The sequence below is a fragment of the Spinacia oleracea genome, chromosome 2 (genome assembly GCF_020520425.1).
Source record: "Spinacia oleracea cultivar Varoflay chromosome 2, BTI_SOV_V1, whole genome shotgun sequence".
NCBI classification, from domain to species: Eukaryota; Viridiplantae; Streptophyta; class Magnoliopsida; order Caryophyllales; family Amaranthaceae; genus Spinacia; species Spinacia oleracea.
The window spans coordinates 65,505,105-65,526,066 of NC_079488.1; the positions used below are offsets into that span (position 1 = coordinate 65,505,105).

Below are 20,962 nucleotides of genomic sequence, written 5' to 3' on the forward strand. Positions count from 1 at the left end.
TTATTTTTTCCGACGACGGTGCCTTTTTCCGAGGTAAAACGAGGTTGCGGAGCGTAGGTGGTCGAGAAATAAGGAATTTGGAAAAACAACGGCGGAGTTCCGAGAATCGGGCGCAAAGTTACGGCATTCCGAACAGAAAAGGGGGTCGGGTTTGGGTTATAATGAAATGAGCCCAGTAAGTGTTTGGGTGCGACCATACCAGCACTAATGCACCGGATCCCATCAGAACTGCGCAGTCAAGCGTGCTTGGGCGAGAGTAGTACTAGGATGTGTAGACACCTACTTTTGTCCCCATTCCCGAAAGGGAAGGTTCGATGATGAGAACGTAAATCTCCACTTGACAACGCATCTCCTATAAAATAACGAATCTCATTACCCCTTTTCATTTCACCCGAAACTTGCTATTTATGGAAACCTGCTAAAAATAGTAACTGCCGTAATAGGTAGTTGTTAAAAGTGGCAAGTCATAAAAGATAGAAACCTGTCAGAATTAGGTGTTGCACTCCAACATAAATCCTAAATGAGATAGAAATTGCGAGAGAATCCTATTCCTAATATGATTCGAAAGTAAGAGTCACGTATTAATTAAAATCCTAAAGAGCCTAGAGTTCGTAACGGGCCGAGACGCATCCCGTCACAAGGTTAATACGCACTAAAGGACTCAATTAAATCTCGAATACTCCGGATTCTAGGAATCCGAATATGACTAAGAAAAACAGCCCAGACCTTATTTTCAACGCCTGGCTTTGGGCGCCGAAATCTTCGGCGCCCAGGCCTGGGCGCTGAAAATACCTGGTACGTGTTTTTTCCTAATTCCTCGTGGATTAGAGTTCTGCAATTCTATCTTTCCACGAACTCTTTCCTATAAATAGACCCTTAAGTTCGACGTGAAAAGAACACAACAACACACAATTATATTCTGAGTATTGACTCTAAACCCCTAAGCCTAAGCCTCACGCTGCAAAACTGATCACGCGTTCTGTCGCAATCGATCCATAAATCGAACAGAACGTATCCCGTCCTATAATTTGAGATTCGTTAAATAAAAGGAGAAATAGCAAAGTCAAAGTGGTAGTTTTCTGAGAACCGTGACGCACCTCTCAAGGGTGCGTCGTAATGTGTCCCTTTTCCATGGTTTAATTGCTTTCCTCGCCCTTTTATGAACTGTTAAACTAACTAAAATCTGATTGTTCGATCACGCTTAATAAATATGATATTTTTGGGAAATTGGATTATCATGATAGGTCCCTTAAAACAATCTAAATCAGATAATCGCGTTCGATCTAGTACTATATGTTGCATATTGATAAAATCAACTCAGATTAGTTTAATAGTTAACGCATGTCCCTTCAATTATTTATGCTGAGCTAGTAAGGATATCCTGCCTCTGGAGTTATCGAAGAGCGAGTACTCCTCTCGGTAGTTACAGTCCCCTGAACCCTCAATCTCTACCCTGCGGGTGTACGTTGAGCGATCCCCACCACCAGGGATCACAAAGGAACCTATGGCCGCCGTGGTCAAACATAATTGCACTCCCTTTATGTCACGTTAACCGGGTTTTGTCAGTTTTTCTCATTGTCGTTAAAAACTGAATGGCGACTCCTATATTACTAGTCAATTGGGTGTAAACTCACAGGAAATCCAATTACACTTGATTTGACAAAAAGAAGCGTCACACCCACGAGGGACGAGGTCACGCATCAGCCTCGTGCTTTTTCGACCCCCTCACAGTGGCTACTCCACTGGGGATAGTGAAGGAAATACTCGTGCTTGTAGGTAATCAAAATAGCCGAAGGGTGAAACGATCCTACCCCGCGTTTATTTCCCAATCAAGTTGGACGACCTGAAAATCAACATATTAATGTGAACGGACAGAACCGCATAACGAATCTTGGCTCCCTTGGTGTTTCATCTTGGGAGTTGGGACTAAGGATACCCATCGCCAACCGGGGGGTGCATACGCTTCGAATGTTGTCCACTCGGCACTTTCGCTAGTAGTACACCCGTCCCAAACCCAATCGCTCGCCCATTAGGTCCCTCTCGCCTGCATGCCCCCTTGGCTTGCACTTGCGGGTTGGCCTCTTGAGCAAAATTCGTCTGCTGAAGACACTACCTCGACCGGGGCATGTGTTGGATCTACGATAGAAGCGGTACCAAGCCAGGCGCAAATAACTACCCATAGAAGCCTATCATAAACTACATGACATATTATTATTGCCTCATGATGGAATGTTAGTTATGTGTAGCGAAATATATGATTGTGTGTGACAAACTGTCCTAGAAAAACCAACGACCTTAAAAATTGCCTAAACATTCATAAACCAATTTGCCAAAGAGTTATGCCGAAACACGTGTTCCGCAAACCCGAACGATCGCCACAAAAATAAGCGACGCTCGGGATGGCCTGTAACGAATCCCACAAACGCTGCACAACGCGTAAAGGACGTTATTAGGGAAGCACGCAAAATCGAAGTCGCGTAAACAAAAGTAGACGCAAACAGAAAACGAGAACCAGCCAGGGACGCATTTTCAACGCCCCTGGCTGGGCGCCAGAATTTCTCACGCCCTACGCTGGGCGCTGAAGTTGCTGCTTCGCCTTCTGGTCAAGCGTAGCAGCCTCGGTGCCCGCGCAAAAGGAAAATACGTAGCACAAAAAAAACGTTCGTAAAAAGAATTGCTACGGGGGCGTAAGAAAAGCACTCGATTTCAAAAGCGACTCGTAAAAATATAAATAACTCTTTGTGTCGTTGATAGGCCTCCTACGACGACAATGTTCGACACCAAAACCGAACATGCTAGTAACTATGAATGTCACACGGGCAAAGATTTTCGAAAATATAAAGAGTTCAAAGTGCACAAATAGCAGTCCAAATATACTAGTCCGACTTAAGGGTAGTCATAGAATGTCTAAAAAAACCGACTCACGAAACAAACTAATGTGTCTCCTACTCCACAACGATAATGCAGGGCCCCTGAATACCTACCCGTGATAGCCATCAAGGAACGCAATGGAAGAAGCATATCCCGAACATCTATACCTAGAGGTCGCACAAACCCAAGAGATGCATGCTCTGGAACACGACCCTTTACGTTCTCAAAGGCCACTCGCCCCAAAGAATCGTGCTATGCCAAAAACGCTCCCCAACTCACATGCTTTCGGGCTATTGTTTGGGTTAGAAAAGAAAAGAGCGAAGAATGAAACAGAAATTATGGCATTAGCTCTTCAAGATGAAGTGTTCGATCCTACTAAATTGATCGCTCCATCACCCTCAAAAGATGACCAAATCCAACGAGGGTGGCGCAAGACTTTCAAATGGACTAATGCTCGTGGGATGAAGTTCAAGATATCTGCGGGAGAGGGTCCGATGTACGAAGAATTACAGTCTGAATCCGAGTCTGCCTCCGAGTCCGAACCTAGCAAAATTATAACCCCTCCCAAAAATAGTTTAGACCCGGAAATATCTACTCTGGGAGATTTTTTGATGTAATGCTTCATGACTTTAATAAGATAAGCAAAACTTTTGAGTATATGCCGCTTAAAAATCCGAGTAATAATGCAGAATGTCTCGCCACTAATGAGCGCGAAAAAGAGCCAGAAGAGGAATATACCGAACTAATAAAAGCTGTAAATGAACAAGAACTTAAAACTCCTATAATTGAGGACACGGAATCGGTAAATATTGGAACAGAAGAAAATCCTAAAATCATTAAAATTGGCCTCACCTTAACTCCCACTGAAAAGGCCGATCTAATCTCCACTTTGCGGGAATTCGAGGGTGTCTTTGCTTGGTCCTACAAAGACATGCCAGGAATAGATCGAGAAATCGCTGAGCATAAAATTCCGCTAGATCCCAAAATGACACCAGTAAAACAAAAGCTACAGCGGCTCAAACCAGAGATAGCCTTGAAAATAAAAGAAGAAGTCACTAAACAACTAGACGCCGGCTTCATAAAAGTCTCCAACTACCCAGAATGGGTGGCCAATATTGTCCCCGTAGCTAAAAAAGATGGACGAGTGCGAATGTGCGTAGACTTCCGAGACCTAAACAAAGCCAGTCCCAAAGATGATTTCCCTCTACCTCACATTGACATACTAGTAGACAACACCGCAGAACACGCACTCCTCTCCTTTATGGACGGGTACGCCGGATATAACCAAATACTTATGGCAGAAGAAGACATGGAAAAAACAACTTTCATTACCCCTTGGGGTACATATTGTTACACTGTAATGCCTTTTGGTTTGAAAAACGCGGGGGCCACCTATCAAAGAACAGCCACCATGTTACTCCATGACATGATACACAAAGAAATCGAGGTCTACGTAGACGACATGATCGTCAAATCTAAAGACCGGCACGGTCACCTCCCGGCACTTAGAAATTTCTTCACCCGAATCTTGAAATATAACATGAGACTAAATCCACAAAAATGTGTGTTCGGGGTAACCTCTGGAAAGTTGCTAGGATATGTTGTTAGTACGCGAGGAATCGAGATTGACCCGTCCAAGATCAAAGCCATTACCGAAATGCCCCCACCGAAAACTGAAAAACAGATAAGGGGCTTCCTAGGAAAGCTGCAATACAATAGTAGGTTCATTTCCAAGCTTACTATGACTTGCGAGCCAATATTCAAAAAATTAAGAAAAGAAGAAAAGGCCGAATGGGATAAACAATGCCAAATTGCCTTCGATAAAATCAAAGAATATCTAAGCAAACCACCCGTCCTTTCCCCGCCTTTGCCCGGAATCCCTTTACGCCTATACCTAACCGTCATGGATACTGCAGCAGGAGCTATGCTCTCACAGTGTGTACATGGATCCGAGCGAGCCATTTACTACTTGATTAAGAAGTTCATACAGTACGAGACGAGATACACAGAACTTGAGAAAACCTGCCTCGCCCTCGTCTGGGCATCCAAAAAACTCAGACATTACCTATTGGCCCACACTGTTTATATAGTGCCACAACTAGACCCCTTAAAATACATGTTCGAAAAGCCCGCCCTAAATGGTCGCCTGTCCAGGTGGCTAGTCATGCTCTCAGAATTCGACCTAAAATTCATGCCAGAAAAAACAATCAAAGGAAGAGCGGTAGCCGAATTCCTGGCCGAGCATGCCACGAATGAGGAAACCACGGAAGCTTACCTCCTCCCTGACGAGGAACTTCTGGTGATACGAGACGACTATTGGACACTATACTTCGATGGCGCGTCCAACCAGAAAGGATGCGGCGTCGGAGTTCTCCTAGTCAGTCCCGAAGGGGCCCATATACCAATTTCCGTCAAACTTGACTTCGAGGCCACAAACAACGCCGCCGAATATGAAGCCTGCATAGTTGGGCTAGAGGCCGCAGTTAGCCTCGGAGTCAAACATCTACAAGTCTTCGGGGATTCTTCCCTAATAATCAACCATATATCCAAAAGATGGAAGGTCCGAAGCACTAGTCTCTCACAATATCAAGCTCACTTAGACCAAATAGTCGAGCAATTTGAAAAAATCGAGTATACGTACTTACCAAGAGACGACAACCAATTCGCGGATGCACTAGCGAAGCTAGCTTCAATGCTCAACATCCCGAATGAATGGGACAGAATGACCCTTCGGGTCGAGCGAAGGAAAGAGCCGGCTTATTGCTGTGCCATAGACTCCGAACCTGAAAACACCGAAGAAGAACCATGGTATACGGACATCCTTCGTTACAAAACAAGGGGGGAATTCCCCCCAAACACCTCCCCGCGAGCACAAAAGGCCCTACGCCTCCTCGCTTCACAATATAGCATAATTCTGGGGAAACTGTACAAATACACGCCGAATAAAATCAAGTTACTCTGTGTCCACTAAAACCAAGCCCAAAGACTAATGGAAGAATACCATAACGGCGTGTGCAGACCCCATATGAACGGGAAAATGCTATCCCGAAAAATATCCCGCTCAGGGTACTATTGGACCACTATGGAAACCGATTGCCATCACTTTGTAAAAACTTGCCCAAAATGCCAAATCTTCAGTAACCTTAACCACTTGCCTCCCTCAGAACTATACACCTTCACTTCTCCATGGCCCTTTTCCACCTGGGGTATAGATATAATCGGCAAGGTAACACCAACAGGCGTAGGGGGACACGAGTACGTTTTAGTCGCAATTGATTACTTCACTAAATGGGTAGAGGCAGTCTCCTATGCAAAATTAACGGCCAAACATGTCGCTCGATTCCTAGAAAAGAACATATTCTGCCGATACGGGGTTCCACATGAAATCACAAGTGACCAAGGTTCCCACTTTAGGGCCGAAGTCCAAGACCTGCTCGAAAAATATCATGTCAAACACCATAAATCCTCTCCCTACAGGCCGCAAATGAACGGCGCGGTAGAGGCGGCCAACAAAAATATTAAAGTCATAATCGAAAAAATGGCCGAAAATTATAAGGATTGGCCCAACAAATTACACTTCGCATTATGGGGTTATCGAACCTCAATCCGCACCTCCATTGGAGTAACACCCTACTCCTTGGTATACGGAATGGAAGCAGTTCAACCGATCGAGTTGGAAATTACCTCCCTCCGGATCGTCCTAGAAAGCAAGTTGCCCGAGGCTGATTGGGTTCAAGCTAGGTACGACGAGCTCGTCCTTTTAGACGAACGGAGGTTGAGAGCTTTACATCACGTGCAAGTGTATCAAAAGCGCATCGCAAGGCAATTCAACAAAAGAGTCAAACCTCGAAATATCAAAGAAGGCGATTTTGTATTAAAAGAAGTCCGCGCACCTACTACGGACCCTCGAGGAAAATTCCGGCCTAACTTGACAGGACCATATTTTGTAAAGACCATCCTACCTGGCGGAGCAGTCCAACTAGCTGACATAGATGGAGCGGAATTCGCTAACCTCACGAACTTAGACCAATTGAAAAAGTACTATATTTAATAAAATTCAGTTCGGAGTTAAGGCATCTAATAAAACACATTAAGACTCATAAGCAAACATTCTGCGCATTACTCTAAGCAAACGGCATAAAACTCGATAAAGTAGAAAAAGCGAAGGACAAAACTTCAACGCCCAGGACTGGGCGCTGTTATTTTTCACGCCCAGGCCTGGGCGCCGATATTTCCTTCGCCCTTGAACGGGCGTCATTCTCTCTTGCCACCTATCCTCCCGCTTCTACAAGTGTTCGTACTCCTTTTCCGGATCATCAAAAGAACCACGAACACTTGGGGGGGAAGCAGATGTGTAATGAACACCCCTTTCAAAAAAAAAAATCAAAAAGTCAAAGCTAGAACTTCGCGAGACCTGATTCTGACAAGATACGTAGGCAATCCTTATCAAGGATTCGGTCCAATAAATATTAAAAAATAATAAAGTCATGCAACACGTCAAGAAGAAAGGATATTACAAAGGGCACTATACCCCAACCCATGCACGGGCAAGGCCAAATAAGAATGAAAACAAAGACACAAGAATTTTCAGGAACAAGCCCAACAAAGGAGTATGGCACGAGTCGGCAAAGAACGAAAAATAGTGAACATGCATATGTAATACCCCAAATAGTTGGCTAGTCTAAAAATATGTGTGCACTCTTGTATGAACTCATTTTTTTTATATATGGAATTCTTTCTCTTTTCGAAATTCGTCGTTGGTTTAAAAAGCTAGTGCTGCTATAAAATGTTGAGGCGAAGCCCACGGAAGGCTCTAAACATTCTTGCACCAAAAAATTCGCAAAAAATAAAAAATATATACATGCGGAATACAAGAATGAATATATACAAAACAGGAGGTAAGCCTAAGACTCGTCATCGGCTTCATGTCTCCAAGCCTCGCTGGTCCATCCACTCCACTCCCCGTGGTATGAGGACCCCCAGCCAGAATCACCCCAAAAATGAGGCTGTGATTGCAACTCGGGGCTAGGCTCTCGAGCCACCGACACGGAACGTCGCCTACGCTCCGGCTCGGACCTCTCCCCGGAAGAACTCACCCCCACATCGGAACGGCGATGCCGTAGGGGCGAGTGACGTGCCCTCTCTCTCTCTCCCCACGACCGCGTCCCCCGCCCGAGGGACCCGCGTCGTCGGCCCCGGCTCGTCCAGCCCCCGTCTACAAAAATAAAAGAGGGTGAGTAACGGAAAACCAAATAAAAGGTACAGATCAAAAGCAAAAGAGGGCACATTACCCGAGTGGAGTGGGGGCTCCTGCAAGAAAGTGCAGATCGGGCCCGAACCAACGCGGACTTCAATCGGTTGATCACCCCCACCATCGCGTTGGCCGTGCGGGCCGGAACTTGAAACAGGAATGTTAGTAACAAAAGAAAAAAGAAAGATATAAGAAGAGTGCACAAATAAAGGTGCATACCGCCTGTACTCCCTCAGGGAGCGGAGCATGGAAGACCCAGTCTTCCGGGAAAGTCTCCACAATCTCGGATCCACTCTCTCCGGTGTACGAGATCCGAGCATCGGGAAGCACCCATCCCCCTAACGAAGGGTCAGGATACTCCTGCACATAACACAGTAAACATAAACACATGGGCACGAGCATGAAAACACTAAAATCAATACAAAAAGAGAGGGCAACTCACAGCGCCAGGCTCCGGGAGACGAAGAGAGTCCTGGATAAACTGATAATAGCTAGCTCCCGCTATCACCAGCTCCGTCGCCGGCACGCCAGTCCTCGAGTGGACCCTCCACGACTCGCCTATCGAACGAGTAGACAGCATGGTCGCAGGCGGAGGTTTAGGCACCGAAAAAGCCCCAACCGTCTGCATACGTACCCGCTCTCCCAGGTACCAGACAGGGTCCCGGCGGCCAACGAACAAGACCCGCATCTGGCTCAGGGCATAACTATCCCTGACCGAAGCATAAGTACCCCTAAAAGAGAGCCACGGGGTCCAAACCACCTGTTTTGTACAAACACGGTCAGATCTCGCACATAGAAAATAAAAAGAATGGCGAAATACGAGATAGAGGATAAGATTCTGCACATGCTCAGGGTTCCCGTCCCGAATGAGATCCCACACGGTATCGGGCGGTGGACGCACAGTCAGCTTCTTCTTCCCACCCCAACGACGACCGGCAGGGTACTCCAAAGGCCTTTGCCCCTTTCGGGGAGCCAGCCAAGGTAAGTGCTCAAAGGCCCACAGCTGCAAAAGGAAAAGACAATAAAACGTCAAAAAAAAGAGGCCCGGTAAAAGCGAGAAAACAAAAGAAAGTCTAGGCACATACCTCGATCAAGCGCGGCACTCCCGCCAATGTAATGACAAAGTGACGTCTACTCGGGTCCGAGTCGCGCACCGCCAAACTCATCTGGCCGACGAGCGTCGCGTAGCCCAAATCGCCCCAGCAATAGTCACCTAGTGTAGACACGTCCTCCACCATGCCTATCCACCTCGGCTCAAAGGTGTCAGTCGGACCCGATAGAAAAGTGGAAGTAATGAAATGGAGGTAGAACAGCCGAGCCTGTCTCGGAGACGACTCCTCTACCCCATGCTCCAAGGCCCACATCAGGTCAGCGAAAGGTATCCCACGGGGCTGGTACAAAGGCAATCTCATGCCCATCCACGAGCCCAGGAGCCTGGTACCCTCAGCAACGGTCGACGGTGGGCCATCCGACCTCAGACGAACGGGGTTCCCTGTAAAGGTCAAGCTCGTCAAAGTCGTGTAGTCCTCGGGAGTAATCGTCATCTCACCCCAAGGAAAATGGAAAGTGTTGGTGGTATCCCACCACCACCTTATGAACGACCGCAGAAAGGACAGGGAGATGTTAAGCCGCAGTATCTCCCAGAAGGTCTCGACCATTGGAAACAGTGAGCTCGCCCTCACCAAAGCCTGGGCGTCCGAGCTCAGGAAACCAAAAATAGTCTCACTCGTCGCTGCACCGTAGCCGCGAACCGTAGTCTCTCTCCTCGCGTGAAGGCGGGAAGTCACGTGGTGCTCTAGGTCGTAGTGCAGGTCCTGACCGTCGTAGAGCTTAGGACCCACCCATAGGGGACCCGCGCCAGTAGACTGACGCGTCATGCCACGCTCCTCGTGGTCATCAGAAGGAGGTGACAACTCGTCAGGCATGCTGATCAATAATACAATAAGGCATTTTACCTTTAACAAAACTGGCACTCACACCAATCACTAAAGGAGTGCATTCCACTCATAAAATGGAGTCATACAATTTTTGTTCCCTAAGACATGATACTAAGTTCATATTGAGCAAAAAAATTCCCTAAGTGAAAATTTTTTAATTAACTCCAACAAAATTAAAATTCTTCCATAATTTGTCATTCATGAATTGTGAGGAACGCAAGTAATATACCAAAAACACCTACATTGTAAGAAAACACTTGAGTCGTAGGTATACTTGAGGGCAAGTATAAAAATGCCCAAATTCAACAAGAATCAACATACTTGCGAAAATTAACATGCACAAACTAATTAACATGTTATGTAGAACTTTTCCAACTATCTAATTGAAGGAAAGGGGCACAAAATCAAAAACCCCCAAATCAATTTCATGCATAAAAATACTTGACAAAAATACTGGAATTGACAAAAAAGCTCAAAATTACTGAAAATTACTGAAAATTACTTACATTGGGAAGATTAGGAAGTGATTTGGAGTAGAATTCGTGAAGGAAAGTGAAGAAAACGAGCAAAAATAAGTAGAATGAAATGAGGAATAAGAACGAAAATGGCGGAAATGAGAAGAAAAATAAGACGGTCGCGTCTTTTAAAGACCGTCCTCCCCTTCGCATTTTCAACGCCCAGCACTGGGCGTTAGAAATTCTCGCGCCCAGAGCTGGGCGCTGAAAGTGCTTCCCAGACAGCGAATATTCGCTGTCGGGCACGCACAATCCTCTATTTGTGTAAAATATCCGTTATCTTGATATTTCTTTCTCAAAAACGGTACTTTGCAATATCGTTAACACAAAAAATATATACGCAGTGTGGGCCCACTTATAGGACACACCTAATCAGGAAATATTGCGACCTACCAACAGGTTGTAATCACGAAAGCCCTTCAACATAGGCAAAATGAAAAGAAAGAAAGAAATTCAAAATGGGCTCGCCCACCTTCAACGGGCGGGGTCTGCGTCACTAGCCGCGCAGGTTCTCAGTTTTCGAAAAATAAAGTCTTCAAATTCAAAATAGGCTCGCCATCTTTAGCCGGCGGGGTCTACGTCACAAACCGCGTAGGTCCTTATCTTCAAATTTCAAAAACAGATTCGTCCACTTCTATCGGACGGGGTGTCCACCCTTAGCGGACAGGCTCGCCATCTTTAGCCGGCGGGGTCTGCGTCACTAACCGCGCAGGTCCTTAGTCGCTGCAGCGCTAACCTTTATCGGTTTTCCCTTTTTCCAAAAATTAAAGGATCGGTTTTCCCTTTTTCCAAAAATTAAAGGATTGGTTTTCCGTTTTTCCAAAAAAGAACGATGTGCTGGATTTTCCTTCGTTTTACGTCCCATAAAAACAAGGGGGTTTTCTCGTTTAACTAGCCTTGAAAATGAGAATCTTTAAAAACATTTTTACCTCGTGTTGGGCTTGGCCAGGCCCAATTACACTTTATAGCTTTGATTTCGAAAACATCTGTAGCTACTCCCAATGACAAAGTGAGGGAGTTTCTACACTTCTTTAGATCCTTCCAATGACAAAGTGAGGAAGTTTCTATACTATCCGTTGACAAATCCCAATGACACGTGAGGGATATGTCGACATTTCAAGTGATGACCCTTAAGTCAAATGTTATCACTCGGGGGCTCGTGAGACCCTCGCAAAAACAGGTCAACATGGCTTGTATGGCGCACTCCGTCTAGTACTTTGACCATCGTCTTATTCCAAGACTAAGTCAAAGTGGGGGCTAACTGTAGACACCTAGGGATGGCAGTGGGTAATGGACCCGACCCGGATCCGTGGATCCAGATCCGTTTTCAACGGATCTGGATCCTCAATTTTTGGACCCGACGGATCCGGGTAGGATATGGATCCTTGGTTTTAAAAACGGATCTGGATCGGGTCCTAAGTCATTACCCGGATCCAGATCCGTTTACCCGTTTTTATATAAAATTATAAAAGTAAAGACTTAAGACTTGTAGTATTATTGAAGTTTTTGAACTTTTAATATTATTTATGTTGGATTTGTTAAATTTTATTTTAGTGTAAATGCTTGTATAGAAAAATAGCTTTGTTATTGAAGTTTTATTAAACTATGTTTTAAGGTTAAAATGAAAATTAAGGTCGTTTGATGAAAAAATAAGTTAGGATCCGTCGGATCTGGATCTGGATCCTCAATTTCATTACCCAGCGGATCCGGGTAGGATCTGGATCCTTGCCCAAAAAACGGATCTGGATTTGGATCTTAGAGGATCCGGTCCAGATCCTACCCGTTGCCATCCCTATAGACACCTACTTTTGTCCCCATTCCCGAAAGGGAAGGTTCGATGATGAGAACGTAAATCTCCACTTGACAACGCATCTCCTATAAAATAACGAATCTCATTACCCCTTTTCATTTCACCCGAAACTTGCTATTTATGGAAACCTGCTAAAAATAGTAACTGCCGTAATAGGTAGTTGTTAAAAGTGGCAAGTCATAAAAGATAGAAACCTGTCAGAATTAGGTGTTGCACTCCAACATAAATCCTACATGAGATAGAAATTGCGAGAGAATCCTATTCCTAATATGATTCGAAAGTAAGAGTCACGTATTAATTAAAATCCTAACGAGCCTAGAGTTCGTAACGGGCCCAGACGCATCCCGTCACAAGGTTAATACGCACTAAAGGACTCAATTAAATCTCAAATACTCCGGATTCTAGGAATCCGAATCTGACTAAGAAAAACAGCCCAGACCCTATTTTCAACGCTTGGCTCTGGGCACCGAAATCTTCGGCGCCCAGGCCTGGGCGCTGAAAATACCTGGTACGTGTTTTTTCCTAATTCCTCGTGGATTAGAGTTCTGCAATTCTATCTTTCCACGAACTCTTTCCTATAAATAGACCCTTAAGTTCGACGTGAAAAGAACACAACAACACACAATTATATTCTGAGTATTGACTCTAAACCCCTAAGCCTAAGCCTCACGCTGCAAAATTGATCACGCGTTCTGTCGCAATCGATCCATAAATCAAACAGAACGTATCCCGTCCTATAATTTGAGATTCGTTAAATAAAAGGAGAAATAGCAAAGTCAAAGTGGTTAGTTTTCTGAGAACCGTGACGCACCTCTCAAGGGTGCATCGTAATGTGTCCCTTTTCCATGGTTTAATTGCTTTCCTCGCCCTTTTATGAACTGGTAAACTAACTAAAATCTGATTGTTCGATCACGCTTAATAAATATGATATTTTTGGGAAATTGGATTATCATGCTAGGTCCCTTAAAACAATCTAAATCAGATAATCGCGTTCGATCTAGTACTATATGTTGCATATTGATAAAATCAACTCAGATTAGTTTAATAGTTAACGCATGTCCCTTCAATTAATTATGCTGAGCTAGTAAGGATATCCTGCCTCTGGAGTTATCGAAGAGCGAGTACTCCTCTCGGTAGTTACAGTCCCCCGAAACCTCAATCTCTACCCTGCGGGTGTACGTTGAGCGATCCCCACCACCAGGGATCACAAGGAAACCTACGGCCGTCGTGGTCAAACATAATTGCACTCCCTTTATGTCACAATAACCGGGTTTTGTCAGTTTTTCTCATTGTCGTTAAAAACTGAATGGAGACTCCTATATTACTAGTCAATTGGTTGTAAACTCACAGGAAATCCAATTACACTTGATTTGACAAAAAGAAGCGTCACACCCACGAGGGACGAGGTCACGCATCAGCCTCGTGCTTTTTCGACCCCCTCACAGGATGGGTGACCTCCTGGGAAGTCCTCGTGTTGCACCCCTTTTTTCGCCAAATTCCGTTTTTTATTTTTTCCGAGAACGGTAAAACGAGGTTGCGGAGCGAAGGTGTCGGAGAAATAAGGAATTTGGAAAAAGAACAGCGGAGGTCCGAGAACCGGGCGCAAAGTTACGGCATTCCGACCAGAAAAGGGGGTCGGGTTTGGGTTATAATGAAATGAGCGCAGTAAGTGTTAGGGTTCGATCATACCAGCACTAATGCACTGGATCCCATCAGAACTCCGCATTCAAGCGTGCTTGGGCGAGAGTAGTACTAGGATGGGTGACCTCCTGGGAAGTCCTCGTGTTGCACCCCTTTTTTCGCCAAATTCCGTTTTTTCTTTTTTCCGACAACGGTGCCTTTTTCCGAGGTGAAACGAGGTTGCGGAGCGTAGGTGGTCGAGAAATAAGGAATTTGGAAAAAGAACGGCGGAGTTCCGAAAACCGGACGCAAAGTTACGGCATTCCGAACAGAAAAGGGGGTCGGGTTTGGGTTATAATGAAATGAGCGCAGTAAGTGTTTGGGTGCGACCATACCAGCACTAATGCACCGGATCCCGTCAGAACTGCGCAGTCAATAGTGCTTGGGCGAGAGTAGTAATAGGATGGGTGACCTCCTGGGAAGTCCTCGTGTTGCACCCCTTTTTCGCAAAATTCCGTTTTTTATTTTTTCCGAAAACGGTAAAACGAGGTTGCGGAGCGTAGGTGTCGGAGAAATAAGGAATTTGGAAAAAGAACGGCGGAGGTCCGAGAACCGGGCGCAAAGTTACGGCATTCAGAACATAAAAGGGGGTCGGGTTTGGGTTATAATGAAATGAGCGCAGTAAGTGTTTGGGTGCGATCATACCAGCACTAATGCACTGCATCCCATCAGAACTCCGCAGTTAAGCGTGCTTGGGCGAGAGTAGTACTAGGATGGGTGACCTCATGGGAAGTCCTCAAGTTGCACCCCTTTTTCGCCAAATTCCGTTTTTTATTTTTTCCGACGAGGGTGCATTTTTCCGAGGTAAAACGAGGTTGCGGAGCGTAGGTGGTCGAGAAATAAGGAAATTTGAAAAAGAAAGGCAGAATTCCGAGAACCAGGCGCAAAGTTACGGCATTCCGAACAGAAAAGGGGGTCGGGTTTGGGTTATAATGAAATGAGAGCAGTAAGTGTTTGGGTGCGATCATACCAGCACTAATGCACCGGATCCCATCAGAACTCCGCATTCAAGCATGCTTGGGCGAGAGTAGTACTAGGATGGGTGACCTCCTGGGAAGTCCTCGTGTTGCACCCCTTTTTTCGCCAATTTCCGTTTTTTATTTTTTCCGACGACGGTGCCTTTTTCCGAGGTAAACCGAGGTTGCGGAGCGTAGGTGTTCAAGAAATAAGGAATTTGGAAAAACAACGGCGGAGTTTCGAGAATCGGGCGCAAAGTTACGGCATTCCGAACAGAAAAGGGGGTCGGGTTTGGGTTATAATGAAATGAGCACAGTAAGTGTTTGGGTGCGATCATACCAGCACTAATGCACTGGATCCCATCAGAACTCCGCAGTTAAGCGTGCTTGGGCGAGAGTAGTACTAGGATGGGTGACCTCATGGGAAGTCCTCATGTTGCACCCCTTTTTTCGCCAAATTCCGTTTTTTATTTTTTCCGACGACGGTGCCTTTTTTACGAGGTAAAACGAGGTTGCTGAGCGTAGGTGGTCGAGAAATAAGGAACTTGGAAAAAGAACGGCGGAGTTCCGAGAACCGGGCGCAAAGTTACGGCATTCCGAACAGAAAAGGTGGTCGGGTTTGGGTTATAATGAAATGAGCGCAGTAAGTGTTTGGGTGCGATTATACCAGCACTAATGCACCGGATCCCATCAGAACTCCGCAGTTAAGCGTGCTTGGGCGAGAGTAGTACTAGGATGGGTGACCTCTTGGGAAGTCCTCGTGTTGCACCCCTTTTTTCGCCAAATTCCGTTCTTAATTTTTTTCCGACAACGGTGCCTTTTTTCCGAGGTAAAACGAGGTTGCGGAGCGTAGGTGGTCTAGAAATAAGGAACTTGGACAAAGAACGGCGGAGTTCCGAGAACCGGGCGCAAAGTTACGGCATTCCGAACAGAAAAGGGGGTCGGGTTTGGGTTATAATGAAATGAGCGCAGTAAGTGTTTGGGTGCGACCATACCAGCACTAATGCACCGGATCCCATCAGAACTGCGCAGTCAAGCGTGCTTGGGCGAGAGTAGTACTAGGATGGGTGACCTCCTAGGAAGTCCTCGTGTTGCACCCCTTTTTTCGCCAAATTCCGTTTTTTATTTTTTCGACAACGGTGCCTTTTTTCGAGGTGAAACGAGGTTGCGGAGCGTAGGTGGTCGAGAAATAAGGAATTTGTAAAAACAACAGCGGAGTTCCGAGAACCGGGAGCAAAGTTACGGCATTCCGAACAGAAAAGGGGGTCGGGTTTGGGTTATAATAAAATGAGCGCAGTAAGTGTTTGGGTGCGATCATACCAGCACTAATGCACCGGTTCCCATCTGAACTCCGCAATTAAGCGTGCTTGGGCGAGAGTAGTACTAGGATGGGTGACCTCCAGGGAAGTCCTCGTGTTGCACCCCTTTTTTCGCCAAATTCCATTTTTTGTTTTTTCCGACAACAGTGCCTTTTTCCGAGGTAAAACGAGGTTGCGGTGCGTAGGTGGTCGAGAAATAAGGAATTTGGAAAAAGAACGGCGGAGTTCCGAGAACCGGACGCAAAGTTACGGTATTCCGAACAGAAAATGGGGTCGGGTTTGGGTTATAATGAAATGAGCGCAGTAAGTGTTTGGGTGCGATCATACCAGCACTAATGCACCGGATCCCATCAGAACTCCGCAGATAAGCGTGCTTGGGCGAGAGTAGTACTAGGATGGGTGACCTCCTGGGAAGTCCTCGTGTTGTACCCATTTTTTCGCCAAATTCCGTTTTTTATTTTTTCGACAACGGTGCCTTTTTCCGAGGTGAAACGAGGTTGCGGAGCGTAGGTGGTCGAGAAATAAGGAATTTGTTAAAACAACATCGGAGTTCCGAGAACCGGGCGCAAAGTTACGGCATTCCGAACAGAAAAGGGGGTCGGGTTTGGGTTATAATAAAATGAGCGCAGTAAGTGTTTGGGTGCGATCATACCAGCACTAATGCACCGGATCCCATCAGAACTCCGCAATTAAGCGTGCTTGGGCGAGAGTAGTACTAGGATGGGTAACCTCCAGGGAAGTCCTCGTGTTGCACCCCTTTTTTCGACAAATTCCATTTTTTGTTTTTTCCGACAACAGTGCCTTTTTCCGAGGTAAAACGAGGTTGCGGTGCGTAGGTGGTCGAGAAATAAGGAATTTGGAAAAATAACGGCGGAGTTCCGAGAACCGGACGCAAAGTTACGGTATTCCGAACAGAAAATGGGGTCGGGTTTGGGTTATAATGAAATGAGCGCAGTAAGTGTTTGGGTGCGATCATACCAGCACTAATGCACCGGATCCCATCAGAACTCCGCAGATAAGCGTGCTTGGGCGAGAGTAGTACTAGGATGGGTGACCTCATGGGAAGTCCTCGTGTTGCACCCCTTTTTTCGCCAAATTCCGTTTTTTATTTTTTCCGACGACGGTTCCTTTTTCCGAGGTGAAACGAGATTGCGGAGCGTAGGTGGTCGAGAAATAAGGAATTTGGAAAAAGAACGGCGGAATTCCGAGAACCGGGCGCAAAGTTACGGCATTCCGAACAGAAAAGGGGTCGGGTTAGGGTTATAATGAAATGAGCGCAATAAGTGTTTGGGTGCGATCATACCAGCACTAATGCACCGGATCCCATCAGAACTCCGCATTCAAGCGTGCTTGGGCGAGAGTAGTACTAGGATGGGTGACCTCCAGGGAAGTCCTCGTGTTGCACCCCTTTTTTCAACAAATTCCGTTTTTTGTTTTTTCCGACAACAGTGCCTTTTTCCGAGGTAAAACGAGGTTGCGGAGCGTAGGTAGTCGAGAAATAAGGAATTTGGAAAAAGAACGGCGGAGTTCCGAGAACCGGACCTAAAGTTATGGCATTCCGAACAGAAAATGGGGTCGGGTTTGGGTTATAATGAAATGAGCGCAGTAAGTGTTTGGGTGCGATCATACCAGCACTAATGCACCGGATCCCATCAGAACTCCGCAGATAAGCGTGCTTGGGCGAGAGTAGTACTAGGATGGGTGACCTCCTGGGAAGTCCTCGTGTTGCACCCTTTTTTCGCCAAATTTTGTTTTTTAATTTTTCCGACGACGGTGCCTTTTTCCGAGGTAAAACGAGGTTGCGGAGCGTAGGTGGTCGAGAAATAAGGAATTTAGAAAAAGAACGGCGGAATTCCGAGAACCGGGCGCAAAGTTACGGCATTCCGAACAGAAAAGGGGGTCGGGTTAGGGTTATAATTAAATGAGAGCAGTAAGTGTTTGGGTGCGATCATACCAGCACTAATGCACCGGATCCCATCAGAACTCCGCATTCAAGCGTGCTTGGGCGAGAGTAGTACTAGGATGGGTGACCTCCTGGGAAGTCCTCGTGTTGCACCCCTTTTTTCGCCAAATTCCGTTTTTTATTTTTTCCGACGACGGTGCCTTTTTCCGAGGTAAAACGAGGTTGCGGAGCGTAGGTGGTCAAGAAATAAGGAATTTGGAAAAACAACGGCGGAATTCCGAGAATCGGGCGCAAAGTTACGGCATTCCGAACAGAAAATGGGGTCGGGTTTGGGTTATAATGAAATGAGCGCAGTAAGTGTTTGGGTGCGATCACACCAGCACTAATGCACCGGATCCCATCAGAACTCCGCAGATAAGCGTGCTTGGGCGAGAGTAGTACTAGGATGGGTGACCTCCTGGGAAGTCCTCGTGTTGTACCCCTTTTTTCGCCAAATTTCGTTTTTTATTTTTTCCGACGACGGTTCCTTTTTCCGAGTTGAAACGAGGTTGCGGAGCGTAGGTGGTCGAGAAATAAGGAATTTGGAAAAAGAACGGCGGAATTCCGAGAACCGGGCGCAAAGTTACGGCATTCCGAACAGAAAGGGTCGGGTTAGGGTTATAATGAAATGAGCGCAGTAAGTGTTTGGGTGCGATCATACCAGCACTAATCCACCGGATTCCATCAGAACTCCGCATTCAAGCGTGCTTGGGCGAGAGTAGTACTAGGATGGGTGACCTCCTGGGAAGTCCTCGTGTTGCACCCCTTTTTTCGCCAAATTCCGTTTTTTATTTTTTCCGACGACGGTGCCTTTTTCCGAGGTAAAACGAGGTTGCGGAGCGTAGGTGGTCGAGAAATAAGGAATTTGGAAAAACAACGGCGGAATTCCGAGTATCGGGCGCAAAGTTACGGCATTCCGAACAGAAAAGGGGGTCGGGTTTGGGTTATAATGAAATGAGCGCAGTAAGTGTTTGGGTGCGACCATACCAGCACTAATGCACCGGATCCCATCAGAACTGCGCAGTCAAGCGTGCTTGGGCGAGAGTAGTACTAGGATGGGTGACCTCCTGGGAAGTCCTCGTGTTGCACCCCTTTTTCGCCAAATTTCGTTTTTTATTTTTTCCGACAACGGTGCCTTTTTCCGAGTTGAAACGAGGTTGCGCAGCGTAGGTGGTCGAGAAATAAGGAATTTGTAAAAACAACGGCGGAGTTCCGAGAACCGGCAAAGTTACGGCATTCCGAACAGAAAAGGGGGTCGGGTTTGGGTTATAATGAAATGAGCGTAATAAGTGTTTGGGTGCGATCATACCAGCACTAATGCACTGGATCCCATCAGAACTCCGCAGTTAAGCGTGCTTGGGCGAGAGTAGTACTAGGATGGGTGGACCTCCTGGGAAGTCCTCGTGTTACACCCCTTTTTTCGCCGAAGAACTTTCATACTTGAAAGGTTTGTCCTTTACAACAACCACCATACAATTTTACAAGATTTAAATCTTTTCAAAGTTCAAAGATGTTTGGAAAAGTGCAAACCTTTCTCCATACTTGAACACATGAACATTTAACTGTCTATGTTCAAATACAAGTTCTATTTTCAATATTCAATGCTGTTTAAGTGAGATCAATTCCTCCTTAAACTAGAATCAATTTTAAGTTATGGAGCATATTAAAAGTGAGGCCTTTTTAACATTAAAAGGTCTAATCTTTAAGAACCAAGTTTCCTAATTTCAATATTCAATTTCAATATTCAAGTTCTATTTCAATAATTAAAACAAGGATGCTTTATGATGAGCAACTCATCTAAAGTTGAGATTTTTAGAGAATTGAATCTGTGTCGGACACACTTATTATTAAGTAGTTGTTTGGCGTTCGGATCTCAAGTACAATAATATAATTTAAATATTGTCATTTAAATATTGTCATTTCAATACCGCACTTTCAATACAACACTTTCAATACCGCATTTCAATACGGCACTTTCAATACCGCAATTTCAATATCGCACTTTCAATATCGTAATTTCAATAACGCACTTTCAATATCGCACCTCTATTTTTCATGCTTGCAATTTCAATTCCGCACTCTTTACTCACCTTTTTTAAGGTGATGTGGTTTTGTACGCATTTCGATAATTCCTACTATTTGTGATGATGCTTTACATGTTTATTTCTTTCATCACCCAACATGCTAAGTACAACAATATACAAAGGTTACGTCACGCTTGACAAATATAACTTTTGGACAAATTGGCCTTAGGTTCCCTTAATTAACTTTAAAGCAAAGTTACCATGTACAAGTAGCAAATACAATATTCTAAATGCATGATTCAACCCGCCTAGTACCATAATTAGGATTTCACGAAAACGATCATTGTCTTGTGTTTGGACGTATTTTTCAAGTTTGCCAAAAATAAGCGGTTCGTTCTCGTATCCGAATCTCGCCCGTTCGGTTTCAAGATTCAATGCCTTATCCTAAAAGAGTCATACTAAGGTCTTTCCAAACTAGACCCTTAAACACGTTTGTTGGCGACTCCTTCGAATTTCAAAATTTCAAAAGCCGTAGGGGCATCTACAAAAAATGCAAAAGAGAAAAACTCACCCCCTACATAAGTAGAGCACTATTGTGGATTCTACAACTGAAGCGGATTACATTGTTGCACATGAAGCAGCAAAGGAAGCTATTTG

General features: G+C 45.4%; 18 non-coding genes across 18 annotated transcripts; all 18 read left to right on the forward strand.

Annotated features, from left to right (window-relative positions):
• Window positions 1-14,059: 14,059 nt before the first annotated feature.
• Window positions 14,060-14,178, forward strand: LOC130468891 (5S ribosomal RNA). The gene has a single exon (XR_008929276.1). It is a non-coding gene; the product is annotated as a 5S ribosomal RNA (ribosomal RNA).
• A 207-nt stretch (window positions 14,179-14,385) lies between these two features.
• On the forward strand, window positions 14,386-14,504 carry LOC130468894 (5S ribosomal RNA). Its single transcript, XR_008929279.1, has one exon. It is a non-coding gene; the product is annotated as a 5S ribosomal RNA (ribosomal RNA).
• Window positions 14,505-14,695: 191 nt separating this feature from the next.
• LOC130468896 (5S ribosomal RNA) lies at window positions 14,696-14,814 on the forward strand. The gene has a single exon (XR_008929281.1). It is a non-coding gene; the product is annotated as a 5S ribosomal RNA (ribosomal RNA).
• A 206-nt stretch (window positions 14,815-15,020) lies between these two features.
• LOC130468855 (5S ribosomal RNA) lies at window positions 15,021-15,139 on the forward strand. The gene has a single exon (XR_008929240.1). It is a non-coding gene; the product is annotated as a 5S ribosomal RNA (ribosomal RNA).
• Window positions 15,140-15,346: 207 nt separating this feature from the next.
• Window positions 15,347-15,465, forward strand: LOC130468785 (5S ribosomal RNA). Its single transcript, XR_008929170.1, has one exon. It is a non-coding gene; the product is annotated as a 5S ribosomal RNA (ribosomal RNA).
• A 208-nt stretch (window positions 15,466-15,673) lies between these two features.
• Window positions 15,674-15,792, forward strand: LOC130468659 (5S ribosomal RNA). Its single transcript, XR_008929044.1, has one exon. It is a non-coding gene; the product is annotated as a 5S ribosomal RNA (ribosomal RNA).
• A 209-nt stretch (window positions 15,793-16,001) lies between these two features.
• Window positions 16,002-16,120, forward strand: LOC130468850 (5S ribosomal RNA). The gene has a single exon (XR_008929235.1). It is a non-coding gene; the product is annotated as a 5S ribosomal RNA (ribosomal RNA).
• A 206-nt stretch (window positions 16,121-16,326) lies between these two features.
• Window positions 16,327-16,445, forward strand: LOC130468863 (5S ribosomal RNA). Its single transcript, XR_008929248.1, has one exon. It is a non-coding gene; the product is annotated as a 5S ribosomal RNA (ribosomal RNA).
• A 207-nt stretch (window positions 16,446-16,652) lies between these two features.
• Window positions 16,653-16,771, forward strand: LOC130468781 (5S ribosomal RNA). Its single transcript, XR_008929166.1, has one exon. It is a non-coding gene; the product is annotated as a 5S ribosomal RNA (ribosomal RNA).
• Window positions 16,772-16,977: 206 nt separating this feature from the next.
• Window positions 16,978-17,096, forward strand: LOC130468799 (5S ribosomal RNA). The gene has a single exon (XR_008929184.1). It is a non-coding gene; the product is annotated as a 5S ribosomal RNA (ribosomal RNA).
• A 207-nt stretch (window positions 17,097-17,303) lies between these two features.
• Window positions 17,304-17,422, forward strand: LOC130468687 (5S ribosomal RNA). Its single transcript, XR_008929072.1, has one exon. It is a non-coding gene; the product is annotated as a 5S ribosomal RNA (ribosomal RNA).
• A 206-nt stretch (window positions 17,423-17,628) lies between these two features.
• On the forward strand, window positions 17,629-17,747 carry LOC130468831 (5S ribosomal RNA). Its single transcript, XR_008929216.1, has one exon. It is a non-coding gene; the product is annotated as a 5S ribosomal RNA (ribosomal RNA).
• A 207-nt stretch (window positions 17,748-17,954) lies between these two features.
• On the forward strand, window positions 17,955-18,073 carry LOC130468683 (5S ribosomal RNA). The gene has a single exon (XR_008929068.1). It is a non-coding gene; the product is annotated as a 5S ribosomal RNA (ribosomal RNA).
• Window positions 18,074-18,279: 206 nt separating this feature from the next.
• On the forward strand, window positions 18,280-18,398 carry LOC130468780 (5S ribosomal RNA). Its single transcript, XR_008929165.1, has one exon. It is a non-coding gene; the product is annotated as a 5S ribosomal RNA (ribosomal RNA).
• Window positions 18,399-18,605: 207 nt separating this feature from the next.
• On the forward strand, window positions 18,606-18,724 carry LOC130468822 (5S ribosomal RNA). Its single transcript, XR_008929207.1, has one exon. It is a non-coding gene; the product is annotated as a 5S ribosomal RNA (ribosomal RNA).
• A 204-nt stretch (window positions 18,725-18,928) lies between these two features.
• Window positions 18,929-19,047, forward strand: LOC130468874 (5S ribosomal RNA). Its single transcript, XR_008929259.1, has one exon. It is a non-coding gene; the product is annotated as a 5S ribosomal RNA (ribosomal RNA).
• A 207-nt stretch (window positions 19,048-19,254) lies between these two features.
• Window positions 19,255-19,373, forward strand: LOC130468798 (5S ribosomal RNA). Its single transcript, XR_008929183.1, has one exon. It is a non-coding gene; the product is annotated as a 5S ribosomal RNA (ribosomal RNA).
• Window positions 19,374-19,576: 203 nt separating this feature from the next.
• LOC130468876 (5S ribosomal RNA) lies at window positions 19,577-19,696 on the forward strand. The gene has a single exon (XR_008929261.1). It is a non-coding gene; the product is annotated as a 5S ribosomal RNA (ribosomal RNA).
• Window positions 19,697-20,962: the final 1,266 nt, after the last annotated feature.